This window comes from Muntiacus reevesi, chromosome 9 (assembly GCF_963930625.1).
Source record: "Muntiacus reevesi chromosome 9, mMunRee1.1, whole genome shotgun sequence".
Classification (NCBI taxonomy): domain Eukaryota; kingdom Metazoa; phylum Chordata; class Mammalia; order Artiodactyla; family Cervidae; genus Muntiacus; species Muntiacus reevesi.
Window position 1 is genome coordinate 4,797,463 of NC_089257.1, and position 14,525 is coordinate 4,811,987.

At 38.4% G+C, this 14,525-nt stretch overlaps 1 pseudogene; it reads left to right on the forward strand.

The window, feature by feature from the left end:
• The first annotated feature begins 242 nt into the window (after positions 1 to 242).
• Positions 243 to 11,298, forward strand: LOC136175346 (olfactory receptor 4A15-like; annotated as a pseudogene).
• Positions 11,299 to 14,525: the final 3,227 nt, after the last annotated feature.

Sequence of the window (14,525 nt, forward strand, 5' to 3'; positions counted from 1 at the left end):
GCCTCAGATTTACACCGGACTTTCCTGTCCTGCCTGAGTCAATGCCGGCAGACACACAAACATGGAGAGCCAAAGACAAACACACGGACAGACAAACGCCAGCTGACAACACAGCGCTGGGTTTTCGGGCCCCCTGAGTTTTCCTGAGCACTGGTGCTGTTATCTATCCTTCCCCTCTGTCCTGGAAGTGTTCTCTTCCCCCGCTCAAGGGATCCCGGACGAGCTCCCAAATGTTATTCACGATGTCCAAATCCCCGAGCGGGAAGTGAGAAGGCCTCCAAGACAATGCAACTCACAAAAAGGGAAGTTTATTACTGACTCGAGTCAGGGCTCCTGCTGCATCCAACGCAGTGGTGCGGGTCAGAGAGCCCCGAGCCCAAGCTGTTACACAAATTTATAGGCGTGGTTGGTAGTTGGTTTAAGCGGATTGGTTACAAGTTTGCAAAGCAATTTCATTGGTCAATACTTTCAGGCACGTGGGACTTTCCTGGGGGTTTCCGCCCCATTCCTAATTTCCTAATTGGCAAACAGCAGTCAGTATTAAGTGAAAGCTAATTGGTCCTAATTGGCTAATTGGTTGTATCCTGGGGGTCTGATAATCTTACCAGGTAGGAAGATCTACTCCTAATCTAAGCTGCGTTACTTCTGCTCACCTCACAATAGTACTATGTGGGGTTCAGAACAATTTCCTCCTTTGGGAAAATGTCTGCAACTGGATTATCACCCTAGGTTTATTGCAAACCTGAGGTATGAGACTGGACTCTACCCTGTATCACTCCCTATGATAAAATAAAATTTATTTTGTTTTTTATTTTTTTACTCTATGTATTTTAATAACAGAGGATCTGCTAGTCAGGTTATTCCCATCAGCAGTGGCTCCTAGTCATAATTTTGGTCTTTCCTTAAGAGGGCATGATTTCAGGATCTTTCTACTCTGCCAATCATGACTGTTTCACCATGTATGTATGTCTGTATGCCAGGGATAGCCTTAACTTTACTGTATGTTTTAAAAATAAGAAGTATGATTGTTCTTTCTACTTGGAATCACTTGAGATTTCATATGAATTTTAGGATGACTTTTTCTATTTCTGCAAAATTTTTTTGAGGTTTTCATAGAAATAACATTGAATTTGTAGATCACTTTAGGTCATCTTGGTATCTTAATTTTTGTTGTTGTTCAGTTGTTAAGTCTTGCCTGATTCTGCAAACCCATGGACTGAAGCATGCCAGGCTCTTCTGTCAATTACTGTCTCCCGGAGTTTGCTCAAACTTTGTCCACTGAGTCAGTGGTGTTATCTAACCATCTCATCCTCAGTCACCCCCTGCTCCTCCTGTCCTCAATCTTTCCCGGCATCAGGGTCTTTTCTGATGACTTGGCTCTTTGCATCAGTTGGCCAAAGTATTGGAGGTTCAGCTTCAGCATCAGTCCTTCCAATGAATATTCAGGATTGATTCCCTTTAGGATTGACTGGTTTAATTTCCTTGCAGTCCAAGGGACTCTCAAGAGTCATCTGCAACACCACAGTTCAAAAGCATCAGAAGCACAGCCTTCTTTACGGTCCATCTTTCACAACTGTACATGACAACTGGATAAAACACAGCTTTGACCATATAGACCTTTGTTGGCAAAGTGATGTCTCAATTTTTAATACACTGTCTAGGTTTGTCATAGCTTTTCTTCCAAGAAGCAAGTATCTTTTAATTTTGTCTTAATAATATTAAAAATTCTAGCTCATGAATGTATTTCCATTTACATGTGTCTTCTCTAGTATTTTTTGGCAATATTTTGGAGTTTTCCTTGCTTAAGTGCTCTGCCTCCTTGCTTAAATTTATCCAAATATTTTATTCTTATTAATGCTGCTGTCAGTGGAATTGGTTTCTTAATTTCTTCTTTGTGTTGTTCATTGATAGAGTGGAAATTCTACATCCTTTCATAATAATAATAATTTTAAAAAACTAAACAAATCAGGTATTGAAGGAAATTACATCAACATAATTAAGGCCATAAATGATACAACTACAGTTCACATCATACTCAACATCGGAAGATTGAAAGCTTTTCCATAAAGGTCAGAAACAAGACAAGAATGTACTTTCTGATCACTTTTATAACAGCATTGCAATAATAATTTCTGCCAAATATTTAGTGTTTTCTACATATAGACAAACTCATCTCTGAAATTGATTTTTACTTAATTCTACTTAAGAAACAGTGCTTCTGATGGTAGCCACATCCACTTCTTTGGATCTTACCTTAAACACACCTTTCAGGAAAGGTCATCTCTGATTATATTATTGACAGTAGAATTTTCCCTCTAGTATCTGGCACAGTCCTCTATTTGTGGTCTTGAAACACTGAAAGACTACAACCACTTTACTACTTATTGTCTCCTTCCTTGTTGTGAAATCTATTATAAGAATATAACACCCATACAAGAAGAAACTTTTATACACTTTCCATTTTATTATTTGCGGTGTCCTCAGCCATAGCGTGGTTTGTGTAGTCAAATAGATAGTCTAAGTACAATTTAATGATTGGATAAATATTTGTTATATCTGAATTGATTATGCATTTCATATATTGACCAAACATCAAGGAAAAATAGTTTGAGTACTAAAATATTAATAAAAAGAAAGAAAAACTTCATATGACAAGTAGAAAAATACATGATAAGTTGCTTTGCTGAAGCAAATCAGCTGGGCTGCTGTTTTGTTCTTAACTGGCAGTAGTCTGAAATAATTATAAACCATTTTGTTTTACAATCACTGTCACATCTTTCTGACACTAAAAGGTGATGTGGTTTACTAGTGGTTTTTTATATATTTTAAAAATTTACTGGAAAATTCCAGTGAATTGAATTGAGCCAAGAATCAGTCTTGGACACAGTCCAGTTCTAAGATTTAATGATCTGTGTGGTTCAGTTCAGTTGAGTCACTCACTCATGTCCGACTCCTTGCGACCCCATGGACTGCAGCTCACCAGGCCTCCCTGTCCATCACCAACCCTCGGAGTTTACTCAAACTCATGTCCATTGAGTTGGTGATGCCATCTAACCATCTCATCCTCTGTCATCCCCTTCTCCTCCTGCCTTCAGTCTTCCCCAGCATCAGGGTCTTTTCAAATGAGTCAGTTCTTTGCATCAGGTGGTCATAGTATTGGAGTTTCAGTGTGGATAGGATAGATAAAATGCAAGGTAATCTTCAGTTCTATTTGGGAAAAAAAGGCATATTCTTTTAAGAAATGATATACATTTTTGAGAAGTCCCTCATTAGGCTTAAAGAAGTGTGCAAAAGAAAGGAAAAAAACAGAAGAAAAAAGAGTGAGAATGTCTCCCCAAAATCTCAAGTCATCTAGTCTGGCCACACCAACATGACAAGATGAGGACTAAGATGCTGAGTGGCGTTTTCTACTTTGGAGTTACTTGGAAAAGTAATTGCTTAACATATGTTTGCCTGGGAAATGGCTATTTGCTATCTTCCTAGGGAAACATAGGATTCAAAGGGATTTTTTTTCGTAAATTATCCTAACATGATAAACCTTTGTTTCTTTGTGGGCACTTTGAATTTTGTTTAAATAATTGACAGTGCAAAAAGAACAGCTGTCTGAAGAACCAGAAGACTCCTGGGAGAAAAGAGAGAGACCACTAAATGAAATAAGATATTTCTTCAAGTAATAATGAAGTCTGTCACATTTTCTTGTCATCCTAGATTAAAGATGAATTCTGCCAAATCATATCACAGCAAGCCTCCTAAAGTTGACAAAAGCAACTGACATTGGGAATCAGATTTCAAAATTGTGTAACTTTATTATGTAAGAAATTAAATTATTTTGAAATAAATTAAACTTTGATTCCAGTTCTTATTTATCAATTAAAATATTTAATCTTCTGAAAATTAATAGGATGCTTTAAGCCTCAGATTATTCAAATAAAAAATAGAGATTCCCATTTTTGTTACAGTAAACAGAAAAAGGGATACATTAAATTGGGTACATGATTGCAATTCACTGTGGGAGATTTGAGCAGTGAAGGGATACAATCAGGACAAGACTGAGAAAGAATAACTTGAATTGCTTCAGGATAACAAGCTGGTAGAGGCCAGATTAGAAGAGGACATACTTGACTGGAGGCTTTTGCAGTGGCCAAAAAAGAAACGGGGTTGATATGTGGTACAAAATGATCGAATTTGTGATGAATTTTCAAACTAAGGACAACAGGATTTACTAAAGCTATGAACAAGTGAGAGGAGGTCAATAAGGCAGTGAAGACACTGAGATTTAACATCTGAACAATGACGCTGAGTGGATGCCATTTAACAAGACTGGGTGCACCTTTTATAATGTGGGCGATGTTAACTTTTGCAGTATATATACTAAATTGATATTTAACCGCAGGTGTCCAAAACTGGATACACTGATAGAAAAGTGTGAAAACAAGGGTAGATGTCGGGGCTGGGGCCATAACCTTGGTACTTACGGGTCAGGAAATGAGGGTCATCAAACTAAAGACCCTCAGAGAGGCTGCTCAGTGGGTTCTGAGGCAATCCAAGGCAACGACCTTCTATTCATGTTTCCATCTACTCACACCTAACGTGTAAGTTCATTTAAGTGTGTTTCTATAACTATGCCTTCATGACTTTATAATGGGGCATATTTCCACGGAATTCCCTTGTCATCCATGTTTGTTCAACCTCATTTCCTTTAGTTGGCAACTGAAACACTGCTTTTTCAGGGAAGATGTCTCCTGTTACAGTTTGGTAGATGCATTCTTACGCTGCAATCCTTAGCATTTTGTCCAGATTTTTATCACAGCACTTCTTCCATTGGTCTGGAATTGTCTGATGCATCTTTGTGTATCATATCACTGAGGGCAGGGAACTAGGCCTTTTTAAACTTGCTCATCACGAAGTCTGTGCCCCTTTGGACACAGATTGGTACTCCAAACACTGTTTTAATTGGATGTAAAAATAAAAAGATTGACGTATAATACTTTTAAAACTTTTCTCCCTTGTTTTGTAACTTAACTGCTTCTAATACGTGAACTCAGCTCCTATGCAGACTAGAGGAACAATGTAACTGATTTCACCTTATGGGCCTCACATAGAATTCAAAAGGGCAGAAAATCCTTTTAGTTTTGCCTGGTTCTTCTGTATTTTGACAGTGGTGGGCAGCCTGCACATTGCCATGACCATAACTGTCAGTAAGACCCTGAATTTGATGAAGTATTATTTTTTGTTTTCCTAGGTTATCATTTTTAGACCTAATTTATTCCTCTTTTGTTTCAATCAGATTTAAATCAGACTTGACCTTTGGGGAATGTATCAGAGCCTTTGAAATTTGCATGACATAGTATTTTACTGGGCACTTTTTCCTTTTGGTGAACCAGAGATCACCCTTCTATTGCTCATGGCCTATGACCATAGTATGGCCATCTGTAAGCCCCTGCGTCATTTGGTTATCACAACAAAGGAAACTATAAGTAAGGTGAAAAGACAGCCCTCAGACTGGGAGAAAATAATAGCAAATGAGGAAACAGACAAAGGATTAACCTCAAAAATATACAAGCAACTCCTGAAGCTCAATTCCAGAAAAATAAATGACCCAATCAAAAAATGGGCCAAAGAACTAAACAGACATTTCTCCAAAAAAGACATACAAATGGCTAACAAACACATGAAAAGATGCTCAACATCGCTCATTATCAGAGAAATGCAAATCAAAACCACAATGAGGTACCATTACACGCCAGTCAGGATGGCTGCTATCCAAAAGTCTACAAGCAATAAATGCTGGAGAGGGTGTGGAGAAAAGGGAACCCTCTTACACTGTTGGTGGGAATGCAAACTAGTACAGCCACTATGGAAAACAGTGTGGAGATTTCTTAAAAAACTGGAAATAGAACTGCCATATGACCCAGCAATACCACTTCTGGGCATACACACTGAGGAATCCAGATCTGAAAGAGACACGTGCACCCCAATGTTCATCGCAGCACTGTTTATAATAGCCAGGACACGGAAGCAACCTAGATGCCCATCAGCAGACGAATGGATAAGGAAGCTGTGGTACATATACACAATGGAATATTACTCAGCCATTAAAAAGAATTCATTTGAATCAGTTCTAATGAGATGGATGAAACTGGAGCCCATTGTACAGAGTGAAGTAAGCCAGAAAGATAAAGATCATTACAGCATACTAACACATATATATGGAATTTAGAAAGATGGTAACAATAACCCTATATGCAAAACAGAAAAAGAGACACAGATGTACAGAACAGACTTTTGAACTCTGTGGGAGAAGGTGAGGGTGGGATGTTTCGAAAGAACAGCATGTATATTATCTATGGTGAAACAGATCACCAGCCCAGGTGGGAGGCATGAGTCAAGTGCTCGGGCCTGGTGCACTGGGAGGACCCAGAGGAGTCGGGTGGAGAGGGAGGTGGGAGGGGGGATCGGGATGGGGAATACGTGTAACTCTATGGCTGATTCATGTCAATGTATGACAAAACCCACTGAAAAATAAAAAGAAAAAAAGCAGAGACATTATGTTGTCAACAACAACAACAAAAAAAGAGTCAGTGGGTTTAAATGGATTGTTTATTTTATATCAATTACTCTTTTGATGATGTTTGTCTTCTCAATGCTGTTTCTATACTACAGTGTTCTCTGGGTTTATATTAAATTTCCTTTTTTAGCATCTTGAGACAGAAGCTTATTTTACCCCTTATTTATTGTTTTCTAATATCTGCATTTAAAGCTATAAAATTCTCTCTATAAGCACTCTTTGAGCTGCATCTGATTTTTTTTTTTTACTTTAAAATAGGCCCTTATATTTTTTTTCCCATTTATTTTTATTAGTTGGAAGCTAATCACTTTACAATATTGTAGTGGTTTTTGCCATACATTGACATGAATCAGCCATGGATTTACATGTGTTCCCCACCCCGAACTCCCCTCCCACCTCCCTCCCCATCCCATCCCTCTGGGTCATCCCAGTGCACCAGCCCCGAGCACTTGTTTATAAATATTACATTGTATTGTATTATATATTCCTTTATATATATTTATATGTGTAAATTTTTGTATAAATAATTTTCATAGGTACTTTTGATACATGCACTTTTTATACATTTATTTCATATAGCTATTATTTACATATGCATCATTTTCTTTCTGCTGACAATATTTCTTTGAAAATGTTCACTGATAATTTTAGGCTCTTGTTGCTTAATTGTAAACAGTTGGAAAATGTTATGTTTCTGTTCTCAATTTTTAGTTGAGTTACATTATTGTGATATGTATATGGGGATCCCCTGGTGGCATATATATATATATATATATATATATATATATGTATGCAACTGTAGGTGCAGATGCTCAGCCATTTCCAACTCTTTTGCTACCCTGAACTGTAGCCTTCCAGGCTCCTCTGCCCATGCAATTTTCCAGGCACGAATACTGCAACTGGTTGCCATTTCTCAGTCCAGGAGATCTTCCAGACACAAGGATCAAACTCAGATCTCTTACATCTCCTACATTGATAGGTGGATTCTTTATCACTAGCCATAGCTGGGATGCCATATATGTGTGTATATACACACACACAGACACACACACAAATATATATGTGTATATATAATATATGATTTAAGTCTTTAAAAATGTATTGCAACTTGTGTCATCGCCTAGAGTAGAGGCCCTCAACCCCCAATCCATGGCTTGTTAGAAACCAGGCCTCTCAGAAGGAGGTGAGTGGCAGGCAGGTGAGCAAAAATTCACCTGTACTTACTGCTGCTCCCATCACTGACATGACTACTTGAGCTCCACCTGTCAGCTCAGTGGTAGCATTAGATGCTCACAGGAGTGCAACAAATGTCATGCACTTCAATCACCCAGAAACCATTCGTTCCCCTACCTTCCACCAACAGTCTATGGAAAAATTGTCTTCCATGAAACCGGTCCCTGGTGCCAGGCTGGTGCCAAAAATGTTGGAGACCACTGGCCTAGGGTATTTCTACTTTGGTGAATGCCCCATGAGCATTCTGAGATGAATGGACTAGTCCCACAAACATTTTCTCTTTCCCCACTCTGATACTTGCACAGATTCTATCAACTTGCCTGTCTGAAATTATGTGACAACCTTTATCTGCATTTGAAATAAATGCTAAATGACTTGTTCTGAAATTGATATTCATAATATTTGGAAATCACTTTGGGTATCATCTTCAAAGATAAAGTTTAAAGTTAAAAAATATTTCCTTATTTGAAAGACATGATTTATATAGGAAATTTATCATAAATTTCATTTCTGCCCAGACTGAACTTTTCCATTTTGGTGATATGACTTCAAGCTGTTTCCTATGGTTTTCCCCCAGAGGACAGGTATGTATAAGTCATGCTAAGAGTGATTATTCTGGTGACATCTCTGGAGATAAGGAGTCTACCTGCAAAATTATGACTAAGGTCCCAATGAATTTAATTAGCTGAGACTCATCCATGGAGATGCACCAATTGAATGCTTTATCCATTGTATCTGCTGAACTTAAATGTAGATTAATTATGTACAGTCCTTTGCCCTGACTTGAGGTGCCTGTAGCATTAATTTCATGAGAGCTTTCTTCTCAAATTGAAATGATGGACTCAAAACATGATAATGTATATATGTGAAATTATTCTCCATCCTTCAGGAAACACAGAGTTCATCAAAACTGCATGAAGATAGGACAGAATAAGTGATTCAGAATCAAAATGTCACAAAGGTTATTTCACAATTTTACTTCTATTGTTCTAAAACACAAACAGCAAATTCTAACACAATTTGAGTTTTTTTTCTCTCTCTCTGATTAAAATGTTGATTTAACATTTGTTTGTTATCAGGATAAATCCTGCCAACAGTGAAAATTTGTATTCTCCTTTCACAATCAAGATTCAGAGTTCCTTAGGTAAAAGGGCATTCATATTCATTTTGAAAATCCTAACAACTTGAAATGAACTGAGATGAAGGACTGAGATGAATCAGTTTTCCTGAAAGCACGGAGAGTTGGTCACATGGAACCAGCTCAAGGTCTAGTGATGCTGCCTATATCTTGCTTCCCATGTTCCCAGAGAAGGCATCAGTGCATGGAGGACAAGAAAGAAGGTACTGGAGCCCAGAACATGGACCGAGTGGAGCTCTGCTTATGCAGGTGACCCAAGAAGTGTATTTAGAGACAACATTCTGAATGAGATTTCACGTTTTGCAAGAGCACTTGATGGGATGAGAATTAATCTTTGAAGCTTTTCTTTGTAATTTTCTTAATCAACCATGTTAGGAATCCTTTGTGATTATTTAGTATGTGAAGATTGACTGTAGTATTCCTTTTGGATAATTTCATATTCTAATAATCTGGAATAAGTTATCCTACTCAAAGATAAACTATACTTAGGAATTATTTTCAAGAGTAATGATTTGAGGATATTTTCATGAGCAGATATTTGTAAATCTGATCATAGCTTCAATTTATAAGTTCTCTAAACACAGCCTGCTAATCTGTTAGAAAATGCAAAAAAACAATGAGATAGCACCTGCAGACCTTGACTGATTTAATTTTCAAGAAATCAAGCAAATACTGTGGTAAGAAAATTGTGACTTCAAGAACTAATTTTCTGTTTAGAGGTGAGCTTCAGCATCATATTATATGTTTGTTGGTCTTTCAGGGGTATTATTCCTTTGTTAGTTAATATTTTAATTTATTTTATAATTTTATTTTTTATTATTTAATTGCTTGGAGATCTTTTTCAATTTTAGATACTAACTCTGTGCATATCCTCTAACATGTAAACCTTTCTTCAAGCTAACTTTGTCTATTTGTGTTTTGGTAGCATTTCCTAAATTCTTTAAATAATTTGAAATTATCAAATATGTCCATTGGGGATTTAGTGATTGGTTAAGAAGATTCTTCCACTCCTATAGTGTAGAAAGTAACTTTCTTTTTTAAAAACTGGAAAATAAATATGAAGTAAATCTTGCTTTACCTTTTTATTAAACCTTCAATCAATTTTTATTTTTATATAAGATATTAGCTTATGTACAATTTAATTAACTTCCAGAAGGAAAGCTAGCTGTGGCAACTCATTTCTTTAATATTGAGTCCTTCTCCCACATATATCTCTAATTACTTGCCTTCCCATTAGTCTGTAAGAGTGCCGAGTTTAGGGACAACATTTCAATATGCCTTGTATTATAATATCTGAAAAATACCAGAACATAATAAACCAGATAGCTTATTTGTTCAATGATTGAACAAATTATCTTAAGATGTGAAGAAGTCAGTCATATCAATACTAACTATATTTGCAGGTAGTTTTGCCTGAGCTCTGAAAGAGCGTTTAGAAGCAGCTGTGGAAGCAAGGAGCAGTGTAACTGAGTGTGTCCTCTTGGGCTCACTCAGAGCCCCAGGGTCAGGAAGCATTATTAGTCACGCCCTCGCTCACCTACACCGTGACGGTGGTCGGCGACCTGCTCATCGCCCTGACTGTGGTGCTCAGCGCAGCCCTCGACGTCCCCACGTACTCCTTTCTTGGCTACTTATCGCTTATGGATGCTCTTTACTCTACTACGGTCACCCCAAATGTGATTGTAGACTTACTCTACGAGAGGAAAACCACTTCATTTCGAGCTTGCATGACCCAGCTTTTTACGGAGCGCTTATTTGGTGGTGCCGAGATTTTGCTCCTGGCGGTCACGGCCTATGACCGCTGCGTGGCCATCTGCAAGCCCTTGCATGATCTGACAGTCATGAATCAGCGAGTGCGTGTTCTGCTGCTGCTGTTGCCCTGGGTTGGTGGGTTTGTACACGCTGTTGTCCATATTCTCTTTGTTTACGACCTCCCCTTCTGTGGCCCCAATGTCATTGACCACTTCGTCTGTGACATGTACCCCTTGTTAAAGCTCGCATGCACTGACACCCACATCATTGCCCTCACGGTGCTGGCCAATGACGGGGTAACATGTGTGGTCCTCCTCACGCTCTTGCTCCTCTCCTACGGGTCATCCTGCGCTCCCTGAAGGATCTCAGTCAGGAAGGGAGGCGCAGAGCCTGGTCCACCTGTGGCTCCCACGTCACTGTGGTGGTCCTCTTCTTCGTGCCCTGTATTTTTCTGTATGTGAGACCTCCTTCCACCTTACCCATTGATAAATACTTGGCAGTGTTTTACACCATCGTCACCCCAATGTTGAACCCTCTGATCTATACACTGAGAAATGGAGAGATGCAAAATGCCATGAAAAAGCTATGGATCAGAAAAAGAAAATGAGGCAGCAAGGGAATGTATCTTTTTCTTGAAGAAATGCTCTTTCCCAGGAAAGTCACTTGTGATTTTTTTTTTTTTAACTGTACTAAATATCTCCTTAGATTGAATAACTTGGTTGTGATGAAAAACATTTTTTATTTAAATAGTTCCAGGGGTCATTATATATATAATGCTTTCATATTATCCTAGTTCAAATTATATATTTAGTTTGAAATACACTTTTATGATTTCCACAATTTCTTGTGGAAAATATGTATACTTTTGGTGTATAACTATCTTTATTGAGATTACAGCTATATGTTCTATATGATGAGTTAAGCTAAAACTAATACTGTAAATTTATTTAATCAGGGGAATATTTTCTCATTTTTCTCTCTTAAATAAAACAATCTTTTTCAGAATTAATAGAGTTCATTACAGATTTCAGAAAAAAATTTTTTTAAATATATGACAAAATTTTGGCTTGTCCCACCACACACAAGTATCTGCTAGATACTTTATATATATTATTTTTCTTTTGCTTAGCAAGGTAAGATTAGGGAATGTTTCAGAGTTGTAGTATTAATAAGGACGCTATGTTTGCAAAAATAACCTGAAGGAACAGTTTTATGCTGAGAAATAACCAAATCTCACTTATTTTTCAGTTGGGTAGTCATATTATTTCCTCAAGTTTAACATCCTTGTTTGGAGTTACATTTTCTTGAAAATGAGCCATTCATTCTCTCCAATAGTTTAAAATACCTGGAAAAAAAAACTCTGATTTTTTTCCCAATATTCTCTTTTCCTTTTTTCCATATGGTGGTTCCATAACCTTCGAGATTCAGGCTCAGCCTTCCATGTGTAAATTTATCATATTCTATGATCCATGCCTTTCATATATGCACTACGGAACTTGACACCAGATATTTTGGGGGATATCACTGTTAAAAAAGATGCTGACAAGATATGTCATTCTTATCACTCTTATCAGTGAAACACAGATTACTAAGTAATAGGGAAGCCAGGATATATTGTTTTATTTGACAGAAACAGCATTCATAAAATCCTCCTCTGAATCAGGCTTGAAAGCAAATATTATCTGCCTCTAGTATGTACTCCAAGACTTTGGCCACCTCATGCGAAGAGTCGACTCCTTGGAAAAGACCCTGATGCTGGGAGGGATTGGGGGCAGGAGGAGAAGGGAGCGACAGAGGATGAGATGGCTGGATGGCGTCACCGACTTGATGGACATGGGTTTGAGTGAACTCCGGGAGTTGGTGATGGACAGGGAGGCCTGGAGTGTTGCGATTCATGGGGCCGCAAAGAGTCGGACACGACTGAACGACTGGACTGAACTGAACTGAACTGAGTATGGTCAGAAGCATGTGATCAAAGAAGCTTATTATTCTGCCTCCTTTATTCAACCTAGTTTTATGAGGACCTAACGATATGGTGCCGGAGAAGGCAATGACACCCCACTCCAGTGCTCTTGCCTGGAAAATCCCATGGATGGAGGAGCCTGGTGGGCTGCAGTCCATGGGGTCATGAAGAGTCGGACACGATGCGGCTTCACTTTCACTTTTCACTTTCACGCATTGGAGAAGGAAATGGCAGCCCACTCCAGTGTTCTTGCCTGGAGAATTCCAGGGACGGGGGAGCCGGGTGGGCTGCCGTCTATGGGGTCGCACAGAGTCAGACACGACTGAAGTGGCTTAGCAGCAGCAGCAGCAATAATACGGTGCAGTATGTGCTTTTCACTAGTAAATCAGCCTATAAGCAGCCTCGTATCCTGATTTTTACCCCGTTTACATGGAGTTTTTTTTTTTTTAATCTCAAAGTCTTCACAAACCAATGCTATTGACCAAATAAAATCAAGTATTTGGGTTTCTTGTTATTGTTCAGTCACTAAGCCGTGTCCAATTCTTTGCAACTCTATGGACCTCAGCACGCCAGGCCTCCCTGTCCATCACTAACTCCCAGAGCTTGCTCAAAGTTATGTCCATCGAGTTGGTGATGCCATCCAACCATCTCATCCTCTGTCATCCCTTCTCCTCCCGCCTTCAATCTTTCCCAGCATCAGGTTCTTTTCCAATGAGTCAGTTTTTTGCATCAGGTGGCCAAAGTATGGGGGTTTCAGCTTCAGCTTTAGTCCTTCCAATGAATATTGAGGACTTATTTCCTTTCAGATGGACTGGTTGGATCTCCTTGCAGTCCAAGGGACTCTTAGGAGTCTTCTCTGACACTACAGTTTGAAAGCATCAGTTCTTTGGTGCTCAACCTTCTTTGTGGTTCAACTCTCACGTCTGTACATGACTACTATAAAAATCATAGCTTTGATTATACAGAACTTTGTCAGCAGAGTAATAAATCATCTTTTCAATGTGCCGTCTATGTTTGTCATAGCTATTCTTTCAAGGAGCAAGTGTTTTTTAATTTCATGACTACAGTCATTGTTTGCAGTGATTTTGGAGCCCAAGAAAATAAAGTCTGTCACTGTTTCCCCATTTATTTACCTTGAAGTGATGGAACAGAATGTCGTGATTTTTCTTTTTGAATGTTGAGCTTTAAGCCAGCTTTTTCACTCTCTCACCTTCATCAAAAGATTCTTTCAAACATATGTAAGTTATTTCTTCACTTTTGGATGTTGCTATAGACTTAAAGTTTTTGTCCCTCTCTGAAAGCATAAGTTAACTCCTGTTTAATGTGGGAGTAATTGGAGGTGGGCCCTTTGCATAATGACTAGGTCATAAAATTGTTATGAAGAGACATTAGAGAATTCTCTCAACCCTTCTGCCATGTGACGACACAGGAAAAAAATGGCTGTCTGTGAATGAGGCCAGGGAACTCACCGGATATGGAACCTGTCTGCACCTTAATCTTGGATTTCCTAGCCACCAAACCTGTGAAAAATGTTTATTATTTAATCCTTCTGGTCTATGGTGTCATACAATTGTAATACAAATGAGTTAAGAGAGATGTTAAGTAATTTTCATATTTGTGTATTTATTTCAAGCAATGAGATAAATATCTTTATTAACTATCTATGTATATTGATCTATAAGTTCCCCAAAGTCAAGGAAACTTATGTCATTCTCTGTTTCTCTCACAATGTGTGATACATAATATCCACTCTATATGTGTGCTAATCACTCAGTCATATCTGACTCTTTGCAACCCCATTGGCTGTAGCCCACCTGTCTCCTTGGTCCATGGCAAGAATACTGTTGTGGGTTGCCATTCCCTTCTCAAGG